Below are 9,992 nucleotides of genomic sequence, written 5' to 3'. Positions count from 1 at the left end.
GTATAAGATTAAGAAGCTTAGATAAAAGATTATCAAAGCATTAGGTATTAGAAATATGAACTTAAAAATTCAATAGGTATTGTTTTCTGGAAGTTTAGCTGTTTTCTGAATACATGTCAAAGCTAGTGGGAACATAAGTGTTATGCTTATATGATAATAATCATCATGATAGTGGGAGCATCAAAGTTGTGCTTGTATAATTATTAAGACAAGTATTGCAAGATTAGCAATATTAATTATAGAAAACAAGAGTTATACTTTGCAAAGTCGTAAGGGTTGAAAAGTTGTTTTGCTCTAATTAAGGGAGAGAATATTATGCTTCATTTCAAATCTAAAGGCTTAGGTTGTGGAATGTTAACAAATTTAGTCAACGATACATACTGTGCTCTCAAATTTCGAAGATGATTATGGTATCCCTCATCATAGTTTGAATTGTAAGAACGAGACACATTAAATATTATGGCAGAAGATTGATAAAGTATCATATCTTTATGTAAGACATTATGCATCGTATCCCATACGCTTCAGGTATAGGATTGATTGCTAGTGCTATTATATTTGACCATTCTAAAATTTTCCAAATGTCTGGCGCATTAAGAGGAAAAAAAAGGACAAGAATCGGTTTTTGACTAAAATAATTAAACAACTATCAAATGACAATCCAAAGCTCGCTGAGGATTGGTCGCTTGTGAGTAGTTGGAAGTATGGTATTGGATGGACCATATCGACATTATTATGAATAGATAGATTCTATTTAGAATAAGTTGTCGTATGTCAAAATATGGAAATGTTTCCATATTGGGAGTTGGATACTGAGAATCTATGTTTAGATTAGAAACTTTTATGCAAGAAGGATGTTCAAAGGAATGTACTTTGAGTGAGATACATGATATCTATAGAATTGTTTTTGATAGAGAATGGCCAAGTCTTGATGATTTTGAGCTATGAATTTACGAAAGGATCATTGCATAAATTGTTAGAATCTCGCATATTCTATAAGTGGCAAGAATTTGATATTCTTATACTTATGATAAGGATTGGGAGTTGTGAAATGAGTATGATTGGAAATGTGTTCATTTGATTTATTTCACAAAGCAAGGAACGTAGGTAAACATTGTGTGCATGCTAAGAGCATGGGACAATTGTTGTTATAATTCAAGTAAGAAGTTGATTACCCAAAACAACAAAGAATGAGTAATCAATATGGTGATTAAATAAAATGTTTTATTTATACCCAGAGTTTGGGGCCATATGGGATTAGTATTATTGTGTTTCACTTTGCATGTTTTGACTTCCTGAATAATTAAATTGATTCAGAACAATCAAATTATTCGAACGGACCACAGTCGTTCATATGTTGGAAATAGGTATGAATGAAGACTGTCGTGAATTGGTGTGTGGATTGTCTAAAGTGTATTAGACATAAGCTAATATTTGCTACAACATTTATGAGTGCTTATGAATATGATTTGAGCATTGGATTAAACCCACGCTCACTTGGATCACTTCATGGATTTTATCACGAGTGATTGGAGAGATGATAAATATTCTTGAAACCGAGATGTGTGAGTTGTATCTTGCGAGTCGGTTACACATTGATAATATGTAAATGCACTAGCCACTTGGTATCACAAAACATATTGTTGTGTCTGATTCGGTGAGTGAGTACAAGCAAGCATTGAATCAAAGTTTATCCGTTCCTTTTATCCAAAGTAAGATGAAAGCGATATCTTTGGGCCCCTCGATGATTTAGTGATGGCACCTAAGCGCTTGGACAAGCCGAGACTAATTTGATGTGTTCAATTGTAGTCTGTTGTCAGTCGTCATAAATCGGAAGTTAGGAAATAGTATAGAGAGAATGATTTAAATCCATGTCTCACGTCTATACGATATCTAGAATGGAGGAATATATGATCCCTTATCTAAAGGACACGCGTATCTGATAAGATCAGAGTTGATAGCGGCTTTTGAAAGCTACGATTGCAGATCAGGATCTGAAGTCATATGCAAAATAGTTATTAGACTTATCCAAGTGGGAGACTGTTGGATTAGTGTCTAAGTCCATAACTATTTTGGTATGTACTTGACCCGATGGTGCATGGTCCTTTTGTGTTGCCTTCACCAAAGCAACTTGATAGGATGAATTATGAAGAGAAAGGGTTAATTATGATTTATTAATATATTATGAGAATAATATATTAAGGAGAAATCATATTGTTTAATTAATATTAGTCAAGAATTAATTAATAATTAATTTTGTGGCTAAAAGAGATTAATTAAACTTAAGGGACTGGAACTGTAACTATAAGATAATTGCATTTAGGCTATGGATTACCTTGGAATAATAGGTTGGACGAATTCTATGGGGAAATCCATTAGAAATCATCCAAGGGATATTTTAAAAGGGTACATGGGCTGCTTAGGGCTTAAGCAGTCAAATTAGGGTTTCTTAGTTGAAAACCCTAATAGCCTACATGTATATATAGTACCCTTAAACCCCAAAAACGTGGCTAAGAGTTCCACTAGGGTTTATGGATGTTTTGGGCAGCATCCTCTCTCCTTATTCTTCATCCTCTTGCTCTTTGTGTTTGTGAGCCATTAGAGGAGTGACGCTTGTGACTTTAAGCTTTCTAAAGTCATTACAAGGAGGATTTGAGATTGTTATTGCTACATAAAAACCAAAGGTAATTCTCTAAACCCTAATTTTAGTTTATAATATGTTAGATCTAAGATTGTAAGTCTTGGATACATTGCATGTACAATAGAGAAACCTAGATCCAAGCATTAGGGTTTGCATGAGCACATAGGATGGTCTTATGGCTAAAACCCATCATCAAGAACATACTCCTTTTTTTTTCATATTGTAATGCCATCTTTAAATTATGCATCCATTACATGTAACTTAGATCAGTAAGCTTGTCTTTTGAGAGGATCGACAAAAGAGTGGAGTTATGAGTGGTTGCAGGAAGAGGGGGATGAGGAAGATCACCATTTCCAGACATCTAAAATAAGAGATAAGATTTTAGTTAGTTGATTGTTCCTTAATATTTTAAACCTGAATTAATATTCAAGGCTAGGATCCATAAATACAATTCAAAATTAAGAAGAGGGATTTTGTAATCTAATGGTGAATTTATTTTAGTAGGACAAACACTTTACCAATTTCAATCTAATATGAAATTCCTACATCTTTCGATATTTATTGAACTTTTCAAAGGCATGTTTAATCTAAGATTATGCTCTTCGATTTGTGACTGGGATGCCGAGGATCACAAACAATATGTGAATAACCATGCAAACCTGCATGACAACCTCGTTCTAATTTATGATCTCACATTGACATTTTGGTTAACAACACATGCTCCATTAACAAACATAAACTCGAGTTGTGACATCATTTCACCTTTGTAATTTCAAATTAGTGTGTCAGTTAACCAAACACACTCCACTAACAACCCGCAAAGAAATGGTGTGCATTTTCGTGGATTAGTATATAATTTCACATTTTATCCTAAGTACCTAGAGTAGGGTTTTATAGAAGGATCTAGTAATTATATATTATACAATTTCAACCCCTTTTGGCTAACGACGCTCCACCACACAAAGGAGCAGTGGGTTCGATGGTCATTTTACATGTCATTTCCTTATACATACGATATAGTGTGGCTTCATGAAGGAGGTCTACTCTTGATTCGACTGACTTTATGATATACATATAGTATTAATAATTTCATACATATGTATACAGTGTATTTTAAAACCATTTAAAAAATACAATGTTTAAATTTAATTATCTTGATTAACAACTAATTAGTTAATCTTTTAAACAATCTTTGATTTAATGTTTATCTTTTGATTAAATAACTAATTAAACCATTTAAGAATTAAATAATTATCTTTAATTACACTTTTAGTTAATAAATCTAATTAATTTTAATCCTTTCCTTATATTCGAAAATTTGGGTTTAGGTTATCTAATTTTATTTGTTCAAATGTTTAACACAATAAAAATAACAAATAACGAAACTAAAAACCCTAACAATCTTCGAAAAAATGCAAGTAGATAAGGCAATTATCGAAAACCCTAGACGGCTAGGTATTTTCGATTTTACTGGTTTCTTTTAGGGTTTCACAAATATACATATTATAGACAAAAGCCTAAGCTCTAATACTATCAATGGGTTTTCTAGATTGCTTCTATATTTTTGCGGAATTTCACATAATAATTATGTGCACATGCAACTTAGAAATCTATAGATTTTCTCATAATAACAACATCATTTAAAAAACTAAATAACCCTAGCTAAAATTAAATTTTACAAAGTTTAGGTTACAATCCTTGTGTTATTATCAAAAATAACAACCAACTTTGAAGAACCCTTTTTTAGATTGTTAGCCCCAAGAGTATGGAAGTATCTAACGCATCACACGCCAAACCTAGGAAACCCTAGGATCGAAAATTAGAAAGATTGAAGGACTTTTTCGAAAATCCTTATGAATTATGCAGGTTTTTTCAAGCCTTATAAAAGTCTATATTTATAGTTATAGAAAACTCTAATTTGAATTTAAAATAATAATATTTTAATCCAATTCAAATTAATTTTCATATCAACTAAAGGATGCTTCTGAAAACCCTAGAAGGGCTTCTCAAAACCGTCCCCTATAGGGAGGTTTTAGTTAGTCTTCCTTATTCAATTATTAAACAATTGTATTCTAACTGGTGTATCTATAATTCCTTACAATTAATCCAAAACCATTAATTAAATTAATTCTAATTAATTCTTAATTAATTATTTACGATTTCTAATTAATATATTAGTCCTATAATATATTAATAAAACATTTATCTATCTGTCAATGTCAATCCAAACTATTTCTTGGTTATAAGGGTAACCAAAAAAAGATTTTTACTATCATTCACGCAGTTGTATCAATTTAATTAAGATCTTAAACAGCTTAATCCAACAGACTTTAACATATTTTGGACATTTTTTATAATTTCGATGATGGATATATTGATGATTATTTTATTTAAATGTTGAATGTGACTAGATAACATCCATGAAAGAAAATATTGCACGATGATCAACAAATGATGCCCCCTTCGGTTTACATAATTCAAACAAATCAGTAGAATCAAATTTAAAGAATGTTAGTCTTTATATTTAGATGTTACATTTGGATGTCGTGAGTCAGGTAAAATAGCATCCCTATAATACCAATTATAGGATTTTATTTTGGCTCCCAATATTCGACCCTCCCCTATCCATTTAATATCCACTCTTAGATGAGTGATGTGATGTTTTTAATATATAACAAAAATAGTAAAAAAAAATTAATACATCTCTTTTTATATATAGGATTTTTTTATATAAATATATGTTCAAAAGCTAAATATTATGTAATTTTAAATATGTTAAAGAAAATATATTTTGTCTTTTAATGTATATTAATTCAATAATGTATAACATATTTTTATTAAAGAAAAACAATGGAAAAGGATTAATGATGAAAATAAATAACATTGTATTTAAATAAATTATAAATATTTTAAAGCATAAAAAAGTAATAAAAAACAAAGGAACTAAAATAAAATTAAACACGTTCATAAACTTATGTAAATTGATTTAATAAAAAAAAATATTATATAATTATAAATAATTATTAATAAATAATTATAGGTGAAATATGTTATAAGGGAAACTATAATGAAAATAAAGTAACAAAGATTAATTAAATGTTAAAAATATAAATATTCAAAGGATACATTGAAATTTTAAAAAGTATCAAATATAAATTGGAAATTTGCATTTGGGTGTATTTTAGCAATTGTTGAAAGTACAAGGACCATGAACTCAAAATGGTAAGTTGCATGAAGGGAAAAAATAAGGCCGAGTGAAAGTAAGGGAACAAAGAAAGCGCGTGAATAAAGGATTTTTTTTAGAGGGGATGGCCGAATAACATGACCCATTTTATTTTCAATCTAGTTACATTTACATTTTATATATTTGTAACATTTTTTGCAATCAAGTATATCATTTCATTTTTTATTTTTATTTTTTATAAAAATTCTACATTTACTTCATTTTGATGCTGAAACATTAAATCTGAAAATACCTTATATCCACCACTCTTGTCTGTTGCGAGGCACGCAAAAACCCCAAATTATCATAAATTTTACTTTAAAATGATCGAATAAATAATAATAGCTTATTCTGTATCTACCCACAATTGTTTGGTATACCTCCTTAGTGATTTGGTGAGCGTGTACGTGTTTGATTTTTTATATGAGTGAAAGATATATATATATATATATATATATATATATATATATATATATATATATTCATGTGAGACGGTTTAATTTTGTGAGACCGTGAGACGCATTTTTTATTTTTTTAAATTTTTTTAGTTAAATCAAGTTCCGAAAATAATATTTAAAAAAAGAATTTTTGGATTTTTCCATTTATTTTGCATTTTAAAATTATTTTTTAGAATATATCAGTGTAATATTCTATTAGAATATTTTACGTATTTTAAAAATGGAATTTATTTTTATTTATTTTTAGTTAATTCAAGTTCCGAAAATAATATTTAAAAAAAGAATTTTTAGATTTTTCCATTTATTCTGCAATTTAAAATTATTTTTTAGAATATATGTCAGTGTAATATTCTATTACAATATTTCACTTATTTTAAAAAAAAAAACCGGATTTTTTTTATTATTTTCTTATTTTTTTTAGTTAATTCAAGTTCTGAAAATAATATTTAAATAAAGAATTTTTGGATTTTTTCATTTATTTTGTATTTTAAAATTATTTTTAGATTTGGTCTCACGGTCTCAAAAAATCAGAATGGTCTCAAATGAACCTAAACCTATATATATATATATATATATACTCCCTCTATCTCAATATTATTGTTCATAGACAAAAAACACACAGATTAAGAAAAACATTAATTATCATTAACTTTTTTTTTTAATAAAATAGACAAAAAACACACAGATTAAGAAAAACATTAATTACCATTAACTTTTTTTTTTAATAAAATAGACAAAAAACACATAGATTAAGAAAAACATTAATTACCATTAACTTTTTTTTTTAATAAAATAACAGTTTTGTCTTTACTTTGCATTTAATGTTCCATTAAATACTTAGTTGGTTAAATTATAATGAAATGATATTTTGATAAAAATGTTATTTATTTATAAAAGTGGACTATTATTTTGGAACAAACTAAAAAAGAAAGATTGACTATAATTTTGAAAGAGAGAAAGTATATAATAACATCTTTAATAATATATGTTTTTATTAATTGATTATTGATAAGAGCTGTTTTTTCTTTATACCTAATAAAACAGTTTAATAGCACAAATTGACCACTTTATTCTTGAAATTTTGAAAAACACAATGTTAGTTATTTTTAACGATATTTATCTATGGGTTAAAATGGCAAATAGTTTAAAGTTTTTAGTGCCTTAATACATTGACATTTTCTGAATTAACCATAATTATGTTCATATAACAAAAAAAAAAAAATTAATCATATATGATGATCGAAATTAAATGACTAACGTATTAAGGTTATTATGTCTAAAAGAAATAACCCCAAGTATATTAAATTAAGTTCAGTAACTTAACCATTAAGAAAAAATATATTGTTCATCAGTTACATCCATAACCACCTTATATGTATATAAAACTTATGAGCTATAAAATATTATTACTTGATAAGTGTTTGGAACGATGAACGTAAATGATTGATAAAATGATTTGTTAAACAAGCACTAAAAGGCTTTTGTGGTTTTATAACTAATACGGGTGGACTACAAAATTTCAAGTCACCAAGGCATTCGTTTTCTTGTGTACATGTCAATCGTTTACTTTTGATGCAAGGAACTTGGCTCACATAAACGGATATGCATGCATTTCTAAAAGACTAAAAGATATTAACGATATCATTTGTTTGCAAGAAAAAAACTCTCCCGAATTTACCCCTGCTTTTAATGATTATTTCTCATTTAGGGTTTTGCCTATTTTCTTGGATTCTAATTTGTACAATTTCTATATCATCATGTTTTAATTACAAGCTTTTCTAGCTAGCTAAGCCCGTTATGTCTTTGCAAAAATGAACCTAAGAGGCTAAGATGACATTTTCGTTCATCTAACCAAGATTTGTTGCTTCTCGTGTTTCGTTCCCGCTAGTAATCTTTTTGCTGTGCTTCTAAATGGACACGTGGAACTCACGAAACCATCCACTAAGTGGAGATAAGTCTTTAGGTCGTGACATGTGGCAAAGTTGGTTCTTGTAAGGTAAGGCGATGCATTGCTGCTAAGCCGAAGCTCTTCGCCCACGTCGGCGTACCTGAACCAGTCGCTTTCGCCTACTCGCTTTTGCAGCCACGCTGGCCACCCGGAGACGCGAACTTCTGATTTCGACACGTCGTTGCTAGTGCTATCGTCAACCAAGAATCCTGGGACTTTCGTGATCACATCGGTTGAGTTCACGATTCTGAGTATTCGGGTGCCGCTGTTTTCAAGCTGTGATCGGAAGTTTCGATTTCCGACACGTGGCCCTCCGAATGAAACGACAGTTACCATTGGTGAGTGCTTGAATTTGGAGGTTATGTCGTAGGCTGTGAGGGTGGCTAACGCTGCACCAAGGCTGTGGCCGGTGATGGTGACACTAAGAGGCTCGTTCCCGTAGGTTTCGATGATCCTCGATATCTCTTCCCTCACCATATCTCGTAAACTTGGACACGTGGTGGTGGCTGTTGTGTACATACTAAGGAAACCTTTTTGTACCATTGCTCTTTTTCTCTCACCTGCGACATCATTAGGCAATGATGTCAAAGTGGCACGTAGATTCTCAACCCACTCAAGACACGTGGCGGTTCCCCTGTATGCAATCACCACGTCCCTTCTGCCCAATCGAGCGATCTCTTCCTCATCGTTGCAAACAGCCACGTAACCAATCCAACTGGAATTCACGGAAGCCTTCCTTTCAATCCAACTTGGTAGCTGAACCCCACACGTGGCATGCAGATTTTTAGTCACCTTATACCCACTTCCCCCTAATCCACATCTATCCAACAGCGAGTTTTGCGAGTACTTACACATTGCGTAATCCGGCGACGACGTGTCAAATTCGAAACTCCTGTATGCCGCCTCCACGAAATCCCCATATCGGAGAATCTCGTGCCGGAGCCTATCGTCGAGAGGGTCAAGCAATCCTTCCCAATTCTTGATCCCTTGATACTCTCTCCACTTCTGACCCAACTTCGCCACGTGATTCGTTACCCGTGGTTGACCGGACTCGCTATTCCAAGAACCCTTTACACTTAGCTGCCTGGTTCGATGCTTCATGCTAGTATTACAGTGTGATAACTGCTTCGTCCGATGCTTCATGCTTGTCGTACAGTGTGAGATCTCACCAACAAGGCTCGAGGCTCCAGCTAGGTTGCATGATTTAACCATGCCAATCGCACCCTTCATGATCAGTCTTTTATCTTTTAAATCTATATGTGTATCTTAGTTGGATTTCGGTTTTGGATGCTCCAAGGGAGGATGGATTGTCTTAGTTGAATCACACTTTGGTTGTATGTAAAAGTAGCATTTATAGTTGCAGAAAATATAGAGAGAGAAAGAGAGGACGGTGGAATTAAGGTTTGTTGAGTTCAATAGTCATGAGAGATGGGTATACTTTTCGCGTATGTGTGTGTGTGCGTTTTTTCTTTAATGTTTATAATTACTTTAGGGACTTTTTATGGGAGTTGAAGATTTTTGACCGGGACCCAGAGAATAACACTATTAAAGTATGATCATAATGAAAATTTGAGAATCCATTCAGCTCCGACCATTTTTTTGAAGAAGAAATATACGACACATGATCGCACGTGCATCTCACAACACGCGTTGAATTTCTAAAAGAATGAATTTCCAAACGTAGAACGAGAAAACCATTAACATTTAACAAACATGGCTTTG

General features: G+C 31.3%; 1 pseudogene; it reads right to left on the bottom strand.

The window, feature by feature from the left end:
* Nucleotides 1-8,165: 8,165 nt before the first annotated feature.
* Nucleotides 8,166-9,500, bottom strand: LOC145006355 (phospholipase A(1) DAD1, chloroplastic pseudogene; annotated as a pseudogene).
* Nucleotides 9,501-9,992: the final 492 nt, after the last annotated feature.

The sequence above is a fragment of the Lactuca saligna genome, chromosome 7 (genome assembly GCF_052625555.1).
Source record: "Lactuca saligna cultivar CGN05327 chromosome 7, ASM5262555v1, whole genome shotgun sequence".
Taxonomy (NCBI): Eukaryota; Viridiplantae; Streptophyta; class Magnoliopsida; order Asterales; family Asteraceae; genus Lactuca; species Lactuca saligna.
This window is presented reverse-complemented; position numbering and strand designations above follow the sequence as displayed.